Below are 7,534 nucleotides of genomic sequence, written 5' to 3' on the forward strand. Positions count from 1 at the left end.
AAGTTCAGAAATGAGATATATGGTTTTCAACAACATGAATTGGAGTCTCTCTATGAGGCATGGCAGAGATACAAGGCTTTGCAAAGACAGTGTCCACACCATGGCATTCCTGAGTGGCTACTGATTCCGACATTTTACAATGGTTTGAAACATGATGTTCGAAGTTCTATTGATGCCACATCTGGCGGTATTTTTATGGCCAAAACTGCAGAAGGTGCGAAGACATTGTTGGATGATATGGCTACCAACAATTATCTTTATGATTGGAGTATGTCTCGTGGACCCCTTAAAAGGGGAGGTAAGTATGAGGTTGATGTTATTGCTACTTTATCTAACACTGTGTAGGTGTTGGCAGCTAAGGTTGACCAACTAAGTAGCAGATCAATAGCACCTGTTTGTGAGGTTTGTGAAGTGCAAGGTCACTCATTGAATGAGTGTCAATACAACACCATGGGAGCGGTAACTGAGCAAGCTAATGCCCTCCTAAACACAAACACAAGACCATAAAACAACCCATACTCAAACACATAACCCAGGTTGGTGATATTGAAATCAAGAATGCCTTATGTGATCTTGGGGCAAGTGTTAGTCTCATGCCCTTGTCAATCTGCAAGAAGCTTAATATGGGTGAACTGAAACCCACACGCATCTCCTTACAACTAGCAGATAGAACAGTCAAGTTCTCCCTTGGCATCCTTGAAGATGTTCCTCTTAGAGTCGGGAAATTTTTCATTCCATATGATTTTGTTGTTATGAAAACGGAAGAAGATGCAAACGTCCCCATTATTCTTGGGAGACCCTTTTTGGCCATGCTGAAGCCATAATTAATATGTAAAAGGGAAAAATCACCTTTGAAATAGGCGAGAGAAGATGGAGTACACACTCACAAACTTCATGGATTCTCCATCTATGGGAGAAATTGTTGATAGAGTGGATGTACTCAATAAGGATACCCCCGTTCTATCTAGCACTCCTTTTTCTACGTCGATTGAGAGATCACTTGCAAAAATCCAACATTCAGTTGCCGAGATTAAGGCAGAGCAGTGCATTATAAAGAAGAACTTGTCATCCATATTTACAATCTTGGAAAATTTCAATACTTGGATGCAGTCACCAGGGTTCCCGAACCCTTCTCTCTTCCCTTCTTAGTGAGGATCTGTGAGTACCCTGCCCCTTTATTTATGTCTACTCTTTACTTTTGTCACATTGCGGACATTGTGACATGCTAGTTTGGGGGGTGGATTTACCACATCATCTGTACATATTCATCATTTAGGCATTTTTTTTATTTTCCGTTTTTGCATATAGTTTCATTATTAAGTTGCATTTCAGGTTGCATTTAGGATTGATCTTTGCTGATAGTACACACCAAGCTTGGTTCTATGCTCATCTCTATGTGAAGTCTAAGCATGATTTGGATAATCTTGTATTATTTTTTATCTATCCTTGCTCGTTGTGATTTGAATGGTTTGTGGTAAGACGGTTTGATCCTCCTAAGGGAGACTTGACTATACTTGTTAGCCAAAAATCTACCAAGTGAGATAATTTGAGCCTAATGGACTAACATCTTTTTAGTCTTTCTTTTCATGTGTAATGCTCTTCCTTGGTTATTATTCTCTGGAACTTGCATTGATACTCCTCGAGACCACATTGACTTGTTTATGCATCGAATATGATTGAGGCAATTGTTATTTCTGAGCTACATGACCAAATGCCACCTACATTGGTTATTCCCTTTTTGTCATCCCTTTGAGCCTAGCCTGTTTCATTTGATTAACTACATGTTTAGCCCTTTACCTTGTCATACCTAGGAAATTTTGAAGCTATGTTGATGAAGTTAAGTGTGACATTGGAGATATTTTGTGGTATTTGATTATATTGAGTTCACCTTGTGGCATCGAATATGATTGAGGCAATTGTTATTTCTTTGAAACTCCTATTTCCTGTTGTAGATGATTTGTTGAATCCTTTATTGAAAAAAAAAAAAAAAAAAAAAAAAAAAAAAAAAAAAAAAAAAAAAAAGAAAAAAAAAGAAAAAAAAGATTGTGATTTATGTCTTTAGTGCGTAATAAAAGGAAATTGTACTTTATAGTTGAGGAGTTACGAATTAGTTAATGAGCAAAAGAAATGAAGTGAAATTAAAATGTGTGCTTTTGGAGTTTAGTAATTGTTGTCAAGGGTGTTTGAAAAAAACAAGGAAAAAAAGGGAAAAAGCTTCACTTTCCCCTTTGAACACCACTTTTCTAGAAGTTCCCACACCCATACCTTAAGCCTTCATTACAACCCATATAAGCCCTCATGATTCTTTGCATATAACGTAGTCCCGTAGCGGTGGAGTGTGAGAAGATGTACAAGCTTATGGTAGGATATAATCAATGGATTGGAGCCTTGTGCAACTATTTGACCCTTTTATACACATAAGTGTTGTGTGCACGACTAGAGTTAGGGTTATCATGTATGGTCAAGGCAAGCTTGGGGGAGCTACGTGGTAATATTGGTTGTCAAGTCACAATTATGAGATCTAGGACTTGGATTAAATAGTTTTGTGTTTATTCCCTTCATGGTTTTAATATTTTCACATTGAAGATTGATTTGAAAACCTTGCTGTGTGTGTGATTGAAGAGTTTTTGTCTTACTTTTCTCTATGTTTCATGTTGGAATGCTTGAGGACAAGCATTCCTCCTAACTATGTAGTAGGGTAAGTCAAGGCCGAATTCACAGAGACAAACGGTATCAAACACTAGAGAATCTCGACTCCAGCCATTTAACTAAACAAGTGACAAACAATGATAAAAAAAGTGTTGAACTAATAATAATGCTAAATTATTACAACTACTAAGAACACACGAGGTAAAATCAATCAATAAAAGAGCCTATAATTAAGTAACCCCACTAGCACGAATAATACATGAATAATTCACATCCCAATAAACATAATAAATGATTCAAAAGGAGTAATATATAACTACAAAAGATCTCTCCCGAGTACCTATGGCTAGTCTAAACAAGCAATCAAACCTATTCCCATGGAATCATGCCAGAAAAAGACATTAAACATGGCCTTACAATTAAATTCCTAGTAATGCTATCTACTTATTCCCATAGAGATACTCATACTCTTGATTGAATCAACAAATCCATCTAGATTCAATTCCCATTGAAAACAAGACATAAGGAATCAATTCAAAATCACCTATCCCTAGTATGATAATGAAAATAAGCACAATTCAATCAAGCAAGAACAATAATTAATCGCATCAAATTGGGATTATGAGAGGGATTCATGCATTAATCATTGCTAGGGCTCAACTTAACCCTAGATTATAAAACTACTCACTCAAAATTGAAATAACTAAGCAATTGATAAATAAATTGAAAGACATAATAATAATCAAGGAAAAGAGAAGATTAGAAAACTTAGTCTTTACTTGAATGGATCAAACTTGTAGACTTCAAGATTCAATAATGGAGTTTTTGTCTCAAAAGCTCTCGACAAAATAACACTCTATTTTCTAATAAAGAAAAACTGCCCAAAAGTATGTTTTATAAAACCTAATATTGCTTACATAAACTAGAAAGAGAAATAATTAAAATTTGCGAAAATAATCGGGCAACAGCATGCACGGGCAAGGAGGATCTTGCAAGGGTGTGCAGCATGATGCATGGGCAAGCAGAATTCTGCTTGGACGTGCACACAAAATAAAAGATTTTTGGTGTTTTGGTTTACAATAGTGCACGGGCAAGTGAAATCTCGCTTGGGCGTGCGCCTTGGTGTGTGGGCAAGCGAGATTCTGCTTGGGTGTGCGCCTTGGTGCATGGGCAACCGAGATTCTGCTTGTTTTTGCAAAGAAAGTATTCTTCAATATCATAATTCCTTCAACCCCAAAGCACTCAGACTCATCTTCTCGCATTCGAAAACTGCCAAGTAGACCATCTACGAACCATATTAGCTTCTCTTAGTCACAATCGGCCTCAAGAACCTGAAAATCACATAAAAGAGCCGAAAGTATCTCGAAATAACATAATGGTTGAAAAGAATGTCCAAATTATGCAATTAGATCTAAGATGCACTAAAAACCGACTTATCAATAGTCGAGCAGATGAAGGCAATTTGAACCGCTACCTCAAGCACATAGGCAAAGAGAAAGACAAGCAGAACGTAGGTTAGTCAAATAGTGGGGACACCGATGAATTTATTGGAGTCATAAGAAGTGGCTTTGGATCAGGATACCTTACCGCCCAACCTCGTAAATCCTACCTATAGAGTCTCAAGCATCAAGTGCTTGACGTCCAACAACCCCGACCAAACTGCCCCGTAATGACCTTCGGGGTATCCAGTCGGACACTACACATACCCCATGACGACCCCTTTGTGATTGAACTCAAAGTGGCTAACACAAGAGTCAAAGAGTGTTAGTGAATACCGGATCATCAGTCGATATAATCACGCTCGAGTTCCTCAAAAAGTTGAAGTACAGCAAATGAGATGTCACTTTCCTTAATAAGCCACTCATAGGCTTCGAGGGAAACTATGTACACCAATCAAATCAATAAAGCTACCCACTTCGATGGGAGAAAAAGGCAAGGGTAGAAGCCTATTGATTCACTTTTTGGTAGTATACATCCCCCTACCATACAACATTATAATAGGGAGAACAACTCTAAACAAGGTCAAGGAGGCCATATCCACCTACCAACTCCTCATGCAATTCGAAACTGAAGAAGCAGGGTAGAAAAGGTCCAAGGGGATCAACAAGCAGCAAGAGAATGTTACGTCAAAAGCTCGAAAAACAGAGTCAACGTCCAAGGGTACTCGAAAATAAAAAGCGAGAAGATAATCGGCCCTCAAGTGGTCTCGGAGTACGAATGCCCTCAACCAGCTGAGGATGATAAACAAGTAGTCATCGATGAGGAATGTGGTCAAACTTTGAGGGTAGGAAAGCCATGGACACTCAGACGAGAAAATAGATCATTGAGGTACTCATAGAGTACAAGGAGGTCTTTGCCTATGAAGCTCGGAAATGCCTGAACTTGACCCCATAATAATGTGCCACGAGTTCAACATCAAGGAGGGTTTCAGGCCAATCAAGCAAAAGTTAAGACATCAGGGCCTCGAGAGGAACACTACAGCGACAACCAAAGTCAAAAAACTACTTGAGGCAGGCTTCATACAAGAGTGTTCGTACTCAGAGTAGTTGGCCAACGTTGTGTTAGTTAAAAAGTCGAGCGGGGTCTGGAGAATGTGCGTGAAATTCACAAACCTGAACAAGGCTTATCCAAAAGATAACCACCCTCTGACCAAGATTGATAGGCTGGTCGACTCAATGGCTGGGCATGCACTCTTGAGTTTCATGGATGCAAATGCATGCTATCATCAAATCCCAATGGCTGAACATGACCGAGTCCACACCGCCTTCATCACCAACCAAGGGTTGTGCTGCTACAGGATAATGTCATTCGGCCTGAAGAATGCTGGAGCTACGTATCAATGAACTGTTAACAAAATCTTCAACGACCAACTAGGTTGGAACATGAAAGTGTATGTTGACGACATGATTGTCAAAAGCAATACCCAAGGGGACCATCCCTCATACTTAAAGGAAACCCTTGGCAACTAAGGCGGTTCCGCATCATGTTGAACCCAAAGAAGTGTGTATTTGGCGTAAAAGAAGGGAAATGCATCGGATTCCTAGTGGATGAGAGAGGGATTTAGGCAAACCCCAACAAGATCAAAGCAATAATGGAGATGAAATCCCCCCCCCCACAACATACGATAGGTGCAGCGTCTTACCAGCTGTCTGGCCGCCCTTAGACGCTTCTTTTCAGGTAGGCAGACAAAAGCTTGAATTTCTGTAAAGCTTTAAAGAGGAAAGAGTTCACTTGTACGACGAGGTCGAACAAGCCTTCGCCTCCCTCAAAACACATCTATCAACCCTTCCCAAGCTAATTTCTCCCTTTTGAGGCGAAACGTTTTTCATTTATCTAGCTGTATTAGAATACACACTCAACGATGTTTTAATAGCTGAAAGAGAAGAAAAATAACACCCGGTCTATTTCGCAAGCCACGCCTTCCGAAGAGCGGAAGCTAAATACAACGAGATATAAAAATTGTATTCTCCGTCGTAATGGCTAGTCAGAAGCTTAAAGCCTACTTCCAAGCCCGCCAAATCAACGTTCTTACATGGTTGTCCCTCAAGTAGGTGATTGAACGCCGAAATCACTCCAGTTAGATGATTAACTGGCAGACCAGCTCGCAGACTTCAGACTAGAGTACATGCCCCAAGGAGCAATCAAAGCTCATGCCTTAGCGGACTTCATAACATAATGTACCACCAGGCCCCCGTCGGCAAGCAAGACGGTTGGGAACTACAAGTGGACGAGTCGTCCACTAAAATAGGGTGTTGAGCTAGTCTGGTCATCAAGCCCCTAGTCGAAAAATATGGAATATGCTATTAAGTTTGAATTCTTGGGATCTGGCAATGAAACGGAGTATGAAGCACTGATACTCGGACTCCAACTATGTATCCTTGGCGGTGCCAGGGCAGTCAAAGCCAAATGTAACTCACAAACGCATAGTGGGTCATGTATCAGGTGAATATGAAGCCAACGAAGACAACATGAGGATGTACTTGACCAAAACCTAACAATTCATCAAGAAACTATCCCATTTCAGCATTACCCACATAACTAGGTCAGGAAAGCAACAGGCAGATGCTTTGGCGAGGATGACAAGTTCAACAGAGGGGTCAGCCCCTCATACCATTATGTGGGAGGTACTGCATCAGACGACCATCAATGTAAAGAGCAACTAGTGTTGAATCGAACGACTACCTGGATGGAAGAATTGGTCAGATACTTGAAAGACGGGATACTACCCTAGGACCACAAAGAGGCCGAGTGAGTCAAGCAAAAATCAGGATGGTTTTTATGGCACCAGAACCAGCTCTACCAAAAGTCCTTCACTCACACTCTCCTTTAATGTGTAACCCTCGAGGAAGGAGACTACATCCTAAAGGAAATCCACCAAGGAGCTTGTGGAAGTCACCAAGTAGCAAGGATAGCTGGACAAACACTCAGAGCAGGCTATTATTGGCCTAGCCTCAAGGTGGATTCTCGTCATGCCAAATCCATTCGGACATCCCTACATCACCAGCCACCCGTCTGACAACAATCAAGGTAGTTTTACCGTTCGACAAATGAGGCAAGGACTTGCCCGTACCATCGCAATTTCTTCATAGCTGCGATTGATTATTTCACCAAATGGATAGAGGTTGAACCACTCATCTCAATAACGGACAAGGTAGGTGGGCTGATAATCTTGTTGATATCTTCACAAAGTCGGTTATGCAGAGTAAGTTTCAACATTGTTTGGACTTTTTCAATGTTCGTGGTTGTTAATTTCCCTTTGGAGCAAGTATTGGGCCCTTAGGGGATAATCTGGTGTCCTTACGGGACAAATCTGGTCTGGTTCTCTTTCGGGGTAAATTTAGTTGCCAGGAGAATTTGGGATTATGTTCACTAGTGGAAAAAACCT

General features: G+C 40.4%; 1 non-coding gene across 1 annotated transcript; it reads right to left on the reverse strand.

Annotated features, from left to right (window-relative positions):
* LOC125493049 (small nucleolar RNA R71) lies at positions 1-107 on the reverse strand. The gene has a single exon (XR_007269430.1). It is a non-coding gene; the product is annotated as a small nucleolar RNA R71 (small nucleolar RNA).
* Positions 108-7,534: the final 7,427 nt, after the last annotated feature.

Source organism: Beta vulgaris, chromosome 8, assembly GCF_026745355.1.
Source record: "Beta vulgaris subsp. vulgaris cultivar EL10 chromosome 8, EL10.2, whole genome shotgun sequence".
Classification (NCBI taxonomy): domain Eukaryota; kingdom Viridiplantae; phylum Streptophyta; class Magnoliopsida; order Caryophyllales; family Amaranthaceae; genus Beta; species Beta vulgaris.